Source organism: Lissotriton helveticus, chromosome 3_1 (assembly GCF_964261635.1).
Source record: "Lissotriton helveticus chromosome 3_1, aLisHel1.1, whole genome shotgun sequence".
NCBI lineage: Eukaryota > Metazoa > Chordata > Amphibia > Caudata > Salamandridae > Lissotriton > Lissotriton helveticus.
In genome coordinates, this window is record NC_136061.1 from 1,078,962,486 (window position 1) to 1,078,980,221 (window position 17,736).

Below are 17,736 nucleotides of genomic sequence, written 5' to 3' on the forward strand. Positions count from 1 at the left end.
TGTTTCAGATGGTGATGTAGTATCAACTAATTCTTCAGGTCAAAACTAAAAATTGTTCTGCCCAGGTCTAAGCAAAAAGATTTCTGTCTCGATGGCATTTAGTTAGCTATTGCCTCATCTCCGCCAAGCAGGAATTGCAGCTGCTGTATTAAGACATTTAGCAGTCATACATACTAAGGTCTGTGTGTCAACAGTGAACATTTGATACCTGATACAGTGGGCTCAGATCAGGTATGTTAGGGTAGTCATATAAATTGTAAATAATTTCGGGAGGGGAGAGTAGAATCCTGAAATACACCAGGTAATCCCATTCAATGTCTTTCTAAAATACCCCATCTGTACACTGTGAAAGGTAAGATTGGAAAGATCTCAGCTAATGGGGGCACTATTTCTAACCCCAACCACTGACTTTTCTCATCTGCACCTATTCAATGCCTGGTTATTTGAATATACAAAATAGAGGTTGATGTACATGCACTGATCTCTTGACTCAATTTATGTCAAAAGCATAGAAGCTTTTTGTAGGACTTTTAAAGACTTGTAATCAACTTGATAGAGATCCTGAAAATGATTAAACCCTGCATCAAATCTGAAGCAAGATGATCTCGCATACTGAACATTCACTTCAAGATTGGGGCTGATGTGAAGCATTTTTAAGGAGACCAGCAGACTTTGATGGGTACCAAAACATGTGTTGCCTTAGAATGTGCGGTACAGCACATATATGTAGGAGATCAATCACAACACGCATTTTAAAAAAGACACTTTCTACAAACAGATGTTCAAGTGCATTGGGTTAAAGCAGTCGATTTGAATACTTGGTAAAGCGATTTTATTCCTGCCCACTTGTGTTTAAGCAGCTAGCTTTAGTTGCATTGTGAATAATGCTACATTTTTGCTGCTGTTCTTCACCTTGAGTGCAATATTAAACACGGAAATATTTAAAGTATATCTCGGGAATGCAGACTCTTGCTCATCTGCTGTTTATTTTGAGGCACAGGTTATGTTTGGATGCAGTTCAGCAAGATACTATACGCTCACCTCTAACGGACCTCATTTTGATTTAATTGGTCATTCTAGCGCACAAAATGTACAAAGGATAGTCGGAAGAGCCAGCCACCCACGGTCACAGCCGGAATCAGAATGAAGATAAACATTGAAATAGAATCATTCTGTTATTGTTGTTCAAGACTCTTCCAGATACAGTTCAAAAAGCCCAGCAGGGACAACCACTCATGTGGCTAACATGGGGATACTGTGTGTCTCTGAGGCATGGGGTCTCTATCATCACCGCACATGCCAAAAGATGCATGTGTATGAAGAACTCTCACAGGCAAGAAACCCACACGCGTTGAGCTCGTGCACTACCCAATGTAACTTTTATTCACTATTGTTTATAAGGCTAAAATACGAATCTGAGAATGGAATAACTTTAAATGGTTATCCCAACTCCAAAATTTCTCATACCATTATTTTGTTTTTTGCTACTAAGTTACAACCTGTATTGATATACTTCCTTGTTTAAAAACAATGCAACATATCCATGGGTAATGATAAAAAATAATCCACCCAAGAATCCAAGCATAATTTATTGATTTTCTGTGTTTATATCATGCAAATCTTATCGTTCTGCCTTTGTCTAATAATAATATTGACAACGAAATAATGTGTGAGTTGTAACTACTTGAGATTCCCTGTAGTTAATATCCTAGTTGCAGATTAATTGTGGAGGCCAACATTTTTGCAGGGGATAAATAACTTAATAAATGTATTGAAACAACTCCTTGAAGTTTAGTTCAAAGGCAAGAGGACCTGATTCTGGATCATCTGTTTTTTATTGTTGCAATGATTGTTAGGTCAGCATTTTGGGGAAGTTAGGAGGTCCGATCAGTGCCCAGATGATGTGCGGCGTATGCACTCTGTAAGAGAGAGCTGAGCTCCAGACACATTCAGCTGTTTGCAGATATAGGTGACAAACAGGACAGATCTACAAAATAGGGTTGTGAGTTTGATTAAATCTAGACACTACTGAGCTCAGAGAAACACATCTATGTCTCAGGATATAATGAAATGGTGTTTACGTATGGAAAAGTGCAGTTGATGAATAGGTATTACCTTGATGGAGCAAGGATTCGCACGTAATGCGACTTGCTTGTATTCAGTCCTCTCGACATAACGTTAATGTACTAATCAACATGTGTGTATTATTAATTTTGCATTACATGACATTGAGAGAAGCTTGCATATGTGTTTTTCCTAATGTTAATCCGCTTGCAAATAAAATGGCTGCTGCTATGCGGGATTTCCTACTGCGCATGCGTCTGTCACACTCACGTGACATGACGTATCTTTCGCTTGGAGGGAAACTTTTGCTTCTGCGCACTCAAACTAAAATGGCTGCTCTGTGTTACAGCATGCATGAAGCTTGCACTGCTGCTTTTGCTAAGCGGTTCGTTCTGCTTAACCTTAACACAATAGTTAAATATAAAATAATGGGAATAGAGTAGGATAAGTGGTATACAGTGCATTCATTTATTCTATGTTCTCAAACTGTTTCTTTTGTATTCTTACATGTAAATCAATTTAGGCCTGACACCTATCGCTGAACTCCATATTGAAAGAAACTGCGTCTGCGCAGAAGAAACACAAACCCTGAAGCACTATCATTGAAACCCGGCCAAGTCATGACTTGCTAGAAGATGTTCCTGGGAAAGTCAACTTCTGACCCCTGTGAAGGAAGCTAAACTAAAATATGGACTACATTGTAATCATTATTGATACATTCACTGCCGGGTGGAATAAAATATACATGGGAAAATAAAATTTGATAGGCGGGAACGTTAATGGAATATTCAAAAGAAAAGTTTCATTTTAGTATGGTGTGATGACCTCTCCTCATTCCTTGTCCAATCAACATTTGGGATCCTTACACTTGCAACACTGGGGGGTGGTACACTGATCTGAAAAATAGTATGACTAGGGTAGGCCTAGCTAGTTAATTTGTCTGACTCGTCCGAATTGCTGACCTGTCACTGACCCAACGGACTCAATAGGTGACCAAGAGCAGAGGGCTCCGGAGCACTCTGTCAGAAGATTTGATAACCCAATTTGGGTTCTGGGAGCCTAAGTGCTGGCGAAGCACTTTGTCGGGGAAATCGATAACCCAATCGGGGTTCTGGCTGTTAGCTGCAGGGAGGGAGTAGCGCAGGTGTTGCAACTTGACTGCCGTGCCGGTCTTAACCTTTGGTGGTCCTGTTCTGATCCAATTTGGCTTTACCTGTCCTGATTCTGATCTGTACCTCCTAGCCTACTGGCAACTGCAACTTTCAGGGTTCTGTCCTTTAAACTGACCCGTTGCCAGGGTTAGTTCTTCACAACATTCTAGGTAATTATAAAATCCATGTGGGTTTGTCATTTGTTTTGTCTCCTTCTCTTTACCCTCCCTATCGCTATATGTTGGAAAATAGTGTGTTCATATCATGTTCCTTCTCTTTACCCTTCCCTACTGTTAAATGCTCGTAAAAAGTTTAATACATATTTTGCATAGTTACATGCTGATTCTAATATTCAGAATTGAATGTCTCTTGGTGTTTAATCTGTGGATCATGACATTTAAAAGATTTTAGGTAAAGAGTTTAAACCTTTCCCGAGTTTGTGGTTCTTATATGAGTGCAAATGTTATTTTCCTATTATTCTAACACCCTTGATCCCTTAGGACTTTAAGTACCAGTGATGTGGATTGGTAAGTCAAGGTATACAACGGTCAAAAGTCCTAAATGAATAAAATACACTGGTAGTAGAGCGAAGGTCACCTGCTTAATTTGTGAGTTTATTGATTATGGGCCCAGGTGAGTATTGGTAAAAGACTAGTCGGGTGACCTGCGCTCTCTATCAGTATATTCTTTTGGTAGCAGTAGTATGGTTAGGGTTTAGTTAAGATAGGTAGTTAGTTAAGTTTTGATTATTGACTGTATTGATGAATATTGAGTTGTATTGATTTTATGTATTAACCAAAATTGTTCGTACCTGTTATATGTTTTGTCTAGAATCCCCGGGGGCAGAATAGCGGGTGGTAAATGGAAGTCACACTGCAGAGAGGTCACTTACCTAGAGGAAATAAGTGCATGGTTAGCTAAAACCGCAAGCACTATTAAGGGATTTTCTGTATAAATGTGTGAATAAATGATAGCAAGAGTTGCTAGCAAAACTTTTTGTGTGATATCACCTAGAAAGGGTCACACAGAAGGAGTAGCAGGTTCTTCTGAGCTTGATTGATAGCAAAGGGGTTCGCTGGTGAAACTTTGGCCTTAGTATATCCCAGAAGGGATAAGTCTGAAGGAGTAGCAGGTTCTCTAATGCTTGCGTGAATTGTAGACGGAAGGGATCTACTCGTAGTATATGAAGAGGAAGCGGAAGGGATTTACTCGTAGTGAGTGAAATGTATCTTTCCTTTAAATTAGTCACTCAGGTACATACACACACACACATAGGTATATATTGAAAGTACATTTCCACAAGGTACATTCAGTCTGGGTTGTGGGGTGTTATGTTAAAATATTGACTACAGACACATCATATATACACCTTGATGATATATATAACTACAATGTATGTGGATGTGGAGTTAAAAATAGTAAATCTATACTAACCTTAAAGAGCTTACAGTTTTGATATTCTGGTCCTCAAACTGTTGGCCATGATGTATCTGTAGTCATTATTTCAACCTAACACCACCCCCAACCCAGACTGAATGAACCTTGCGGAAACGTACATCCACTTTAGTTGTACATTTTCAGGAGCTGCACTAGAACTGTCAATGAATACTGGGAACATATCATATGCTTGTGATTTATTATATGGCTAAAATCAAGCTTCTTCACCCATGGTTTATCTAAAATAAATTGTACCTGCTTTGATGAATTAGAAAATATTGGGCTCAGTCCTACACCTTAATAAAAGAAAGTCTTGCATTTACTATAAAAAAAACTATGTTTGGCATATTTATGCCTAACATGTGCCCATATAGTTATTAACATGAACTTTATAGTGGTATTTAGAGTTGTACATTTCACCACCCTCTCAGCTGTAAGGCGTTCGGGGATATGTACATCTACTACCAGGCATGAAATTCCACCCACATAAATGCTTGGATATTTAAATTTGCGAACTGGGATCATAATCATTGCATTTCATGAACTTGGCTTTTCTGATGGAATCATGATTGCAAAATACCTAATGTTATCACTCTGATTTCATATCTAATTTGTAGATTTTGAGCACATTTTTATTGACACACTGCACCAGAATGAACAGCTGTCAATAATGTGCACTAAAGGATGACTGAGTTTGCATGTTTTATCCTCCCATGTGAGACTTGCCAGCCTTAAGTTGGTTTTCCCCAAAACATTTTGCCTACTTACCTCCATTTTTCTGCTGAAAGTTATTTTTGCTGGCCTTAGCTGTTTACTACTGTTGACCAGTGTTAAATTGCTGTTCCCACTCTCCTAAACATGGTTACATTAGTTTGCACCTGATTAACATATTTAATTTACGTATAATTCCCTTGTACATTGGTATACCATATACCCGGGGCCAGCAGCACATATTGTGAAACCCATTTAAGTAGCCCCTTAAAACATGTCCCAAGCCTGCCATTGCAGCCTGAATTCAGTTTTAAAATGCCAATTTGACTTAGCAATATAACCCTCCCTATCAATACTGTCCCATTTTATTGCATAAACATTACCCCTAAAGTAGGCCCTCAGTACCCCATAGGTAGGGTGCATTGTAATTAAAAAGTTGGACATGTTCTTTTAAGTTTTACATGCCTTGGTATTGAAAAACTCTTATATTCATTTTTCAAGACTGTGAAGGCCTACCTGTCCCATAGGATAATATCGGGTTGCTTTATTGCATTTAACAAGAGCTCATTTTGATTGGGACCAGCTCAATATTACATGTTTGGTATCTTTGAAATCCCTGTTATTACTAAAGTTGGATTTTAAACTACAATATTGAAAATGCCGCTTTTAGAAAGTTTGCATTATCCTGCCCTTTGCCTTTTGGTGTCTTCAGTTACAGACATTTAGACTTTGTGAATTCCTCCCTGGCAGTCACCCAAAAGAGGGATTAGATGTGCCTGAATGGGCAATCCCCTGGCAGAAAGGGGTGGAGCTGGGCACAGCCCCACTTGCAACTGAATAGACTGTGCTCTGGATTCACACAAGTGCTTGTAACCTCCACATTGTCTCGGCAGCTAACTTGAAGCCAGGACAAAGTAGTCAGAAAATTCCAAGAACTTCAAAGAGAAAACTCTAGAAACTTCTCCCAACGTCAAGGGGGGCACCAGATGTAAAATGAGACCTCAGGCCCACTCTAACAGTTCACATCTGGACCTGTAGAAGGACTCTCAGAGGACTGCCTGCTGTTGTGGCCTGCTGTGCAATCTTCTAGAATGCCTTGATGTACCTGGAATGACAACTTTGCTGTCCGGAGCCTATCTTGAACCTTCAGAGGCCAGCCTTGCTGTTTGAGCCCTGCTTCTTCAACTGAACCCAGGACTTCCATGGTGACTCCAATGGCTAGTCTGCTGCTCTCCTGTTCGCACCTTGGCTGCTTCAGATATTTGCCTGCTGTGCTGGACCATAATAGAAATGGGTGTCGTCATGAGCTCGTCATGAGCACACGAGCACTGTGCCTCATGACGAGCTCAGCTCGTTGTAATATCCTGTATATTGAGAATATACATGTCTCCCACTGGACACTCCTGGTGGGGCTATCTACTAATGTATTACTAATGTCCATTAATATCCAATAAATCTACATGAACATCACCAATCTGCGTGGAGTCAGTTACTACACTCGTCATGAGCACAGAAGGGGTTAAGAGCTACTGGAACATAACAAACTCCAACCATGTTGAGCCAGCACCTGGACTTTGCTGGAGTGAGTCCCTGACCCCCAAGAAGTTCCCCTCAGGTCCTGGACCCTTGGCGTAGCATCAGTTGAGCTCTCCTAATGTTTTTGGGCTCTTCATGAATGGGAGCAGGCCTATTGGTGCCAAAACTATGCTGCATGTGCCAACCTCCAGTGCAACGTTCCGGCAAACCAACTCTTCATGCTACACCATCGACTGCTGGAGATGAGCTCCAACTTGGAGCTCCAGCTCTGACCATCCACTACACCAACAGAATTTTCAGGGTACAGATGTCAGCGTTGATGGTGTGTGACCCCAAGTCTGCTCTTTGCCCTACTTCGATGACCATCTGTGACACTCTGCCTGCTCCTCACGGCCCCTTCTTCTACAAATGGAACTCTTTGAATTGGTCTGTGAAGATGAGTGTTTTAGCAGGACAAACTGGTTTCTGATCCAGCCCACGCTTCATCGTGGGTTGCCTTTGTCCTACGGTTTCCACTTTTCTCAGTAGGAACTCTTATTTGTTGTACAACATTAACATTGGGATGCTGCCTGACTGATTCCATGCACCCCTTCAGGCTATGTTGGCCTATAGACCTGCTAGCTCACAGTGCCACCATAACCTGGCAAGTTAACAAATAGTTTGGGCAACCTCAGACCCTGACTCCTCAAGGAATCATGGCAACATATCTGAAACATTTTTGCTCACTCACTAGTGCTCCCACAGAGAGAGACAAAAGAAATACACAAAGGGGCGTTTTCAATCATTATTGAACCATTGTGCTTCTTGTAGAAAATATATTCACAGCAAAAATCAATAGACAGAAGCAGATAACGTGATTTGCAATATAAAGACAGTGAAAAGAATGAACAATTCCACTATTGTGCTCAAACAGTGTATATATGCTGGCATATAAGTACTGGATAGAGTGCACTAATGGAATGCTTCCTTAACCTAGTTACCTAGGGCGGGTGTTCTAACTAAAATCCCCTACTGAATGATTTAAGTCCACATTACCTGAATTGAAGGTATGTAGGTACCCGTCTTGGTCACATGTTGGACATCCCTCCTCGTGGAAGGAAATGGCTGAGTCTCCGACACAGTGATGACCTCACAATGACAGCAGAGTGCTCCGCTAATTTGAGCATGTGCATTTATAATAACATCATCCATGCTTCCGTGTTGAGGCTACAGACCGGCTGATATTGTTTATTGTCTTTGTGATAGCCATGTCTCCTCATAGACGAATAACAAACAACAACATTTGCACAATGTGTGCCTAGGCCTTGAACTAAATGTTCACGGTGTTGTGATAATATTCTTAAGAAGTGGAATTGTAAGCAATGAATGTTGTTACAGAGAAACTAATCCTACACTGTCACACAAACAAATGGGTGTCAAAAGTCATTGTGCTGAAATGAAGGCAACTTATAAAACGTGTTCATCTAAAATGGCAGTGTATCTTCCCTGGCCTCACCTAGCCACTTGACACCTGAACTAGTGACTTTTTCCTGGTTTCACGCTGCCAGATAGCTGTAAGTGGCCCTTTGTGTTTTTTTGCAGTATTTTCCCTTACATCTTTAAAGATTCATAACTCTTGGATATGATTGGATTTTTGTCATCTTTTTGTCAAGCTATAAAAATGTACTCTATTTTTCTAAATTGTTGTGGGATTGTTCTTGTGTTGTGTTTTCACTTTATTACTGCTTCTATGCTGCATAAATACTTTTCACATTGACTCTAACTTAAGCCAGACTGCTTTCCGTAGCAAGCGACTCTAGGTTAAGCACAAGATAATTCTGCGACTTTTGTGGTTCACCCTGCCAGGGATTGTGGCTGTTGCTTGAACAGGGGTCACCCCTATTTAACTAACAACCTGATTTCTCACAGCTTCCTTTTTTAATGTTTAGAAAGCCACACATTTAAGAAGTAAGCTACCCTGTCATTCAGCTCTTGTTTGATGTTGTTTGAACTTAACTTAAAAACAAAGTAAATAACATGCACGTTTTTTTAATTTGTAGAAGAGATAGACCTAGAGAGCAAAGGAAAGGGAGAGAACCCGATAGAAAGACAACAAGGCAGACATTCAAAGGACAAAGAATACCAACAACACGAAATATAGTTGCAAGAAAAAAAATAAGTTTTTATCAGAGCCATTCCACCCAGGTAGTACTCGACTTGGAGTGTCTAGTAAACATGATGAATGTTTTGTTTTATGACCAACTGGATAGGTTTATCTTTTCATTGATGTAAGGACTCCTGTTTTTTATACTGTTTCAAAATTCGTTTTTCTTAGTGGGCTCGCAATATTTTACAAGAATGAAGAAAGATTTTTTAGGGGATCGCCACCGAGGTAGAACTAAATTCCGGAAGTAATCAGCCTTTCTTGACATCACAAAGTCTTCAGAAAGCATTTAAACACAGCTGGAGTCTGCAAGCATTTGGGATAGGATTCGGGTACTTAATATATTGAGGTTATCTTCCATTCCCAATTCTTTTTTGTTTCGTATTCACATCCAAAAAAAGAAAGGTGTTGATGGTTGCACAGAAAATGTTGCTTTTGACACCTGCTGAGAGAAATGTATAAAGAGCCCCTGCTACCTCTGATAGTGTGTTCCTGATTTCTGTGCTGATGCGTCAGGTGAGTTTGATTTCTTTCTTCAGTAATGGATTTGAGAACAATATAATTGGCAGCTGTTTGATCACACAAATACACACGCAAACTCATACACATATAATGGAATCAAACCCTAAAAATGATCTCTTCTCAAGCATGTTTTACACTGTTGTCTGGCTTATGCTATAGTGAAAACATCGGCTTCACAATTTAAGAATATTGCAAAGTAGCTCTCATTTCAATGGATTAATGACATTTCAAATGAATAGCAGTACATACTTCCAGTGAGTGCCATTTTAAGTACACATAATATATTCTGCTTAAGAACTTGTTAAAAAATTGCGCATGAGTTGTGGTTTGGATGTTTATTTGGTTGAAATGTCATGCACTATGTATAATCAAACTAATTAAAATGTATGAGATTTGTTATTGCTCTCCATTTATATGAAATAAAGGACAGTATATCAGGAGGTCCATTCAGAAAGACACACTAGGGAAGAAGGACAGTGTTAAACAGTTTTCTACTGTTTTAATTTTCGGAGAAATGTCGCACGAATGGGTCATGTCTCATATGAATGGGTACTCTATGCATATTTACATTTAGGTAATTTAAATAACTGACTTTCATAAATTATTGAATATAGTTTTAAAATGCTAAATTAAGTCCTATACTGGTGTAACACTGTCAAATTTAGAGTGGGACAAGAATATTGCTGATTTGAGTATACTTACATTGCTACCAATTCATGAAAAGGCCTGGGGTAGCTGGGTTTAAAGCACACATCCTTTGTCCCCCTGATCACATTATAGGGATGACCCTTTGAGCGCCTTTAGCACCTCAGTAGCCTCAAATCTTCTGCTGAGGGATAGGACAAAGAGTCAAAGTTACAGAAACCAATAGGGTTCTGTATGCCCTATTTACTTTCTCTTCTTGCTACAGCCTTCATTATCCCTGAGACCAGGGTTAAAAAGTTCTATGCAGGTGAAGTTCATCAAAATATCGAAGAACAATTATTGTGTTACGTAAATAACATGTGGAAAACTATAGTCCACTCAAAAATATTGGAACACAATATAGAAGGTACAAATATCATATCGTATTTAGGTATATAATAATGTGTTTTAATATCATTGTATATAATGCATTTTTTTGCATTAGTTATTATATTAATAATATGTATTCATGTTATATTTGTTTTTATTGTAGTTTGCAGTTTTGAATATGCAATTTAGATTTGTTAATTTAATAAGCAATTTGTAATTTAGTAGCGGACTGTTGGAATTTTCTATGTTAAACAATTGATTGGTAATCAATTATGTAAATGATGTACTTGATTGTTTATTATTTTAATTATTTTAGTAAAATGTTTAACATTTAATGTGTAATTTAATTTAATTTAATTTTAATGAGTAGGTTTTACTTTAGTAAGAAGTTGTTGGGTTTGTAGGGGATTATGGCAGTAAATTATTTAAAACAAAAAGTGTTATTTTCTATTTTTATTGATTTATTTAATATGTTTTAAATATTAATTGGTAATTAATTATGTAAAATATTTTACTAATTAATTGTTCTTTTATTTGCTGTTTTTCATTAGCTGGCATTTCATTGATCAGTTAATTTAATTATAAACATGAGAAAAATAATTATTTGTATTTGTTGTTTTTTTTGGCATAGTGGGTGTTCAGCACTGTCCCTGCTTTTTTCCTTGTTTTTTTTATTTACATTGCAGTGATTATTGTAAACCTAACCCCTCCAAAGTCCAACTACTGCTTATCAGATTTGAGTGGGATCACTTTGTGGCCAAACCTGGAGGGAGTTGCTCTCTACTACCTTTGAACATTCCTGTGTAATTAAGGGCCCAACCTTCAAGGTGCCAGGAGGAGTGCTTGCAAACACGTCCAGGGGGGTGTGGCCTCATGAAGATGGCTGAAAAGCATTAGCAGCATTCTGCTGCACGGGACACGCCCGGATAGAGCCAGGGCCAAGGGCGGTCCCATCCTGCACCCGTCACTGCCAGGAAGAGCGTGTGCGGGGCCATCCCTCTTTCATTTTCTATCACCGACATTTGTTGGGGTAAGAATTGTGGCTGTTACATCTGAGAAGCTTTTTTAAACTAGACTCTTGAGTTTGGCTTCGCTGGTCTTTTGCCATTACAATCGCTACATGCTAGAAGGAGTCTCTGCTTTTTGTTGTGTACCAAGCATCTCTTTTGTTTTAAAGATGCTTTGCAGTGCCTTTAATTAGAATATGTGGAAACAGAAAGCAATGGATCCCCCTCAGGGAAAGAGGGTGACAAATTGTAAATCACCCATTCCTCTAGTTAAGAGTGACTTAACAAATAATGCAACATTACAGGATATTGATAACCTTGTTTAAGAAGTTGAAACTCTTTTGGGGGAGGGTAAAACGCCAGCTATGCATTCATCTATAGAAGCAAAAATGAAAGCAAAAGAAACTGTAACATCACACATTAACCCGATTTCTGCCTAAACTGCACCTAGCCCTGATCTAGACGATCAAAAAGTTGTTGATGTCCCCTCCACCCTTTTGCCTATACTTCTGAATTTTGTGAAAAACCTGACCCTATTGTCCCCATTAATTATATGTACTGATAGATTTACATCATTGGCTTCCCCATCTCCTGAATTGGAACTGCCCGTTATTCACAGACGCCTTGCACAGACATAGCGGCCACAAATATAAGCATACATACTAGGTGTGACGGCAGTCAAGCGCTTTATTTGGTGCGCAGTTTGCAGACTGAGGTCTGAAATTTGACGACCAAAGTAGTTTTATTAACTGCTCAATTAAAGAGTTAAGGCTCTTGATGGGGTCATTGCACCCAAAAGCTTCGTAAATAGCCCCATGCTCTGCATATTTATCAGAACTTTTTTTAAAAAACAGACAACTTCAAATCACTCAATACCGGCTGTTGATCCCTCCTAACCAAGGATCCAACTTCGGCCCCTAAATCTATACCTGACCCAGCTCATGTGGCCCAAGTTTTGTTGCCAAGGAATTCCCCAAAATCCCTTAAAACCAAACTTGGAAGCCAGGACAGGCGGACCCAGCCCTATGTCCCTGCTTCCTTGGAGAGACCCACAAGGGTACCCCTAGATATGTCAGTGAAGTTTGGATAGGGAATATTCCAACTCCCTCGATTTATATGACTGACGTAACCTCATTGCCAGAGTCTACCCAGAGAGGATATTGAGTCACTTATAAATAAGACTATCTTTCAGATATGACCCATAAATCAATGTTACTCGATTGCCTGTTCGGAAATTTGAGATGCAAAGCGATTCCATGATATTTCAGATCCCTCTGGCTTTTCAACTAGGTTAAGCTTCAGCTGAAGTCGAAGTTTTCTGCTGAGGGCTTGGTGAACATGGGATTGCAGAATTGCTTAGCTGTAGAACCAAGGACTCGATTTAAATCTAACCTTTCGACGGTTTGTTGTTAATTGTCTCAATTTCTCAATGTCTCAATACCATGAACATTTTGAGCATTTGAATACATCAATGGTAGACTGACTGAGCATAGTACCTAAAACTGCCACTAGTTTTAATAAGGAGCATTGCCCTATTCCAAACCCATTACACGCATCTGTCAGCAACCTATCCAGGGATGTTCCTCTTGGTCTAGTTACTTCCCCTCTGAACTCTATCATTTGTACCTCTCCTTTTTAATATCCTCTCTTGGAATGCTGCAGGTATTAAGGGCAGATTGTATGATCCATCCTGGGGGAATTGTATTGATAAATTTGACCTGTGTCTTTTTTAAGAATGTTGGACGATTGATCCCCCTATAGATCAGGGTATGCAACTTGTCACCCACCTGCTACTAGAATTGGAAAGGGTTGTCCATCAGGTGTCCTTCCTATTTGGGCTAAAATAGATATTTATGTTAAGATACATGCTATCGCCCTTATTTTGCATGAAATTTTGGTTCTTTACCTTATCAGTAATGATAGCCATACCTACCTGTGTATCATAGGCTACCTAAAGGAGAGGGGGAGACTGAGGTGATTCAGGACCTTGCCCAACGTAGGGCTTCCTTAGACTCTCATAGTACCACTATTTTTGTGGATGACTTTAACACCTCATAAGAACCCCATGATATGGGCAACTTTTCTCCAACCAGCAAAGAGAATGAAGAGTGGGGATACCTACTGTAAATGTTGCACCTATAAAGTGTTGGACTGGAGCTGCATATCTGCTCCTTTCTTTTAACTTAACATGTGGTCTGAGAGCATGTAGCAGTCGCTCACATTCGGGCCTTAATTTCTAAGGCTCAACACCGAGAAGACCGAGGTGATTGAGTTTGGTCAAAAATCATCCATATGGAGCCACTTATGGTGGCCCCCAAAGGCTGGCAGCTGCCCGGCTCCAACAAATAAGGTTAGAAATTTAGGTTTCATACTGGATAAAGATCTCTCCTGCACAGCTCACATCAGCCAGGTCACCTCAGCCTGTTTTTTCACACTGAAAATCCTTAGGAAAATTCTGCCTTATTTACCTTTTACCCTTTAAAACTGTGGTAGGAGTGCTGGTTATGTCCAGGGTGGACTATTGTAACGCCCTGTACATTGGAGCCGGCGAAACACAGCTCACCAGACTCAAGTCAATCCAGAACACAGCGGCTAGAGTCTTGCTTGACCTCCCCAAAAGACATCCTACCTCTAAAGCCATACGGGAACTTCATTGGCTCCCAATCAGGCGCAGAATCCAATTCAAGGCCATGTGCTTGGTCCATAAATCTCTCTACGGAAACTCCTCCAAGCAACTTTCCAGTCTCCTTCCCCGTTACCTGCCGACGCGTGCACTCAGATCCAGCTCTCTCGACCTTATTCAAATTCCTAGAATAAAAAGGGCCCGCTGGGGCGGCAGATCCTTTTCCTACCAAGCCTCTAAGCAATGGAAGAGCCTGCCCATTACACTGCACTCAGAAAAGAACTTAGCCAGGTTCAGGAGGGCCATGAAGACCTGGCTCTTCCTGCTACCGTAACCTCTCTCTGCTTTAACTATGTCCTACAGCGCCAAGACGCCTCGGCATAAGAGCGCTTTACAAATGTTTCAGTCAGTCAGTCAGTCACATACTTTTAATAGTCCAGGCCATACAAGTAGAATTGATTATATTCCAATTCCTGTTCAGCTCTGGAAGAACCTGATAGATATTAGGGTAATTACTAGGGATGACAGTGACCATATGCCCTTCCGTGCACATCGAATGGCATGTTTTATCATCTGACCGATGTCACTATATCCCTCGCTTCAAATCTAATGCTTTCTAATGATAGGCACAGGATTAAATGGGGCAATGTAGGTAATGATTTGTTTGTACGGAATTGTATGGACAGGGCACGTAGCGAAGCGCTCCTGGAGTTAGGTAAATTGAGATTGTGTCACAACAGGGACCTTTTTGGGTCCAATAACATTACCATGATCAATGATGTCTTGATTCAAACTGAAGGTAAGTGCTTTATGCAAACTTTTAAGCTTACAAGGGCTTGTCCTAAATCCAAATGTCCTTGGTACAAGATGTGCACTAATAGGATAAATGAACTATGAAAGGCTCTTACCCAAAGTGATCCCTCCCCAATCAGAGATAAAAGGAGAGAGTATAAATTGATCCTAGCTGAAGCACTTAAGGAATGAGAATCAAAGTAATAGGAAGAGATCTATGAGACAGCTGCTTCAAAGGATGCTAATACATTTTAGAAGCTGGTAGCAAATGGCAAAGAAAGCCCATCTAGGTTATTGCCAGACACAATTCAACCAGGGGTTTGGCAAGTTCATTTCTCTGACTTGTATAGGGTCCAAGAAATTTCTTTGGCCATTGATGTTAGGCAGCAATATGATGTTACTCATTTCTCTGCAGATCCTCTGGGGTTGGATTTGAGGGACGGATTGGAAGCACTTAAGGCTATTGCCCCATGCAAAGCAGCCGGACCCAACGAGGTTCTGGGTGACTTATTTTTGTCTGATGCTCAGTCATGGGCCTTTTATTTCAATAGATTGTCAAATTGCATTTTGGAAGGGGGGAACATTCCCGCCAGTTGGAGGGCAGCTCAAATCGTGTTGTCCCTATTTATGAAAAGGGTCTGAGGGACTCTCCACTAAACTATAGCATAATGGATGTAGCCCAAAACATTTTTGCCAGACAAATCTTAGGGAACTAGGCTCTTGGATAGAAGACTTTCTGGCCCTCTCCCCATTGCAGGCTGGTTTTAGATATTTAGTACGATTGACCAGATTTTTGGGTTTCTATAAAAACACTGGAAAATCGTTGTTATACAGAATGAACATCTTTATTTGGTCATTGTTGGCTTAGTTGGATTAGACCTAGTTCCCAGGGCACATTTATGGGCTACTTTGAGGAATAATGGGGTCCCAACTAACCTTTTGGATACACTTGTTCACCTGCAACAGGCCGCCTGTGCTCAGGTGACATGGGGCCAGGGTGGGGAGTTGTCTGAGCTGATTGACATCAATAATTGTGTTCAACAAGGCTTTATCTTTATCCCCACCCTTTTTCCCTATATCTTAAGGATGTGATATATTTTGTGGAGGATAGTTTAAATTATGCCCCTCATCTGGGTGGCAGTACAATTTCTCTTCTATTTTTTGCTGATGACACTCTTTTGAATTTGAAGATCCATAGTAGATTACAACGTCTGGTGAAGAAGTTTGAAAACATTTGCACTGTAGCGGGTGTGCTATAAATCATTCTAAGACCCAATGTATGACATTAAGCCTCCTTAAAACATTTAGGGGCTCGATAATGTCGGGGGTTGTTCCTTGGAGAGGGTGAGTTTCATTATTTGGGGGTAAGGTTGGTTGGTAAGGTTGATCAAATCTGGGTCATGGGTCCCCCAAGTTAAAAAGAGCAGCTTAAATTTAATCCACTTTTCTGTGACTATAACAAGACAATATAGAGCATCTCAAACTAGGTCCATCTTGCACATACCTAAGGTGTACAGAGAGAAAGCTGAGGGCAGTGCGCTTTATGGAGCTGCACTATTGGGTCCTTTGAACCTTGCTGGTCTGGACTTAGCAGAGAACAAAGTTCTGAGAGCAATAACCACTCTTCCTATCAATACCCCCTTAAGCCACTAAGACAAGACATGGGCCTTAATTCAATGATATATAAAGCCCAACTAAGACCACTACTGTATTAGAGAAGCTTGAAGTACTCCGAAGAGTTAGAGGATTATTGTTGAGCTTTGGAGGAGGTGAATGTTTTATGTTAAAAAAATATTTACGCTAATTCACTTAGGTGAATATTGGTCTTTTTCATCCTATGTGTCCCATTTAGCTAAATCCACACTCAAAGACGCATACTGGGCTTTTATATGATAGTGAGTCCCAGAAGGTAATAGAGGAGTCACTTACTTCTCTATTAGCCAGTTCAAAACATTTTTGGATTTTATTAACCCATCAACTGCAAGGGCACTTTTTCTAAACTTTCATTATGGTACTTTACCAATTAAGGGCCTGATAAAGATGTCAGCCAGAAAGCAATCCGACCAATTCCTTATCGGCATAACTTCCAACCGATTGATTATGATGTTTACAAACACCGTTCTTCGGTTAGAATTCCATTGACTTCAATGAGAGCCTGTGTTATCACCAACAGCACAGGCTCCTATCGAAAAAAGGAGTGGTTGCGGAAAACCTTGCACCCTGTGGTGGGCACCCCATGGTGCTTGCCACACTGTGCATGGTTGTAAAGACTGGTCCCATAGGTAGCCCAATGGGCCCCAACCGGAGGGGGTGAAGGGGGGGCCTGCAGTTTCTGACAGCCATTCTGTGTCGGAAAGACCGATTCGAAAAGGCTGTCCGAATCTGACATCATAATAGTTTGGTCAGAAACACGGTCCATAGAGCTGTATGATTTGGCTACAACCGAGTCTCCGAATGCTTGTCAGAATCCAGTTGGAGAGACTGAACGGTTAACTTTTATCGTAATCGGTTGGTCGGGAATGTTTCTGAGTCGGTTGGAAACATGGGTTCCGACACGGGTTAGAAAACCCGAATGCTGTTCAGAGCCTTTCCGACCAACATGGTAATGAGGCCCTAAGTGTTTATTGGTAAATTGGAATTCATCAAAGATTGCAAGCACCATTTGCCCAGTTTGTCAGTAGGCAGAGGAAACTTCTGTGCATTTTATTTTTTTGTTCAGGCTATATTTGATCTAGG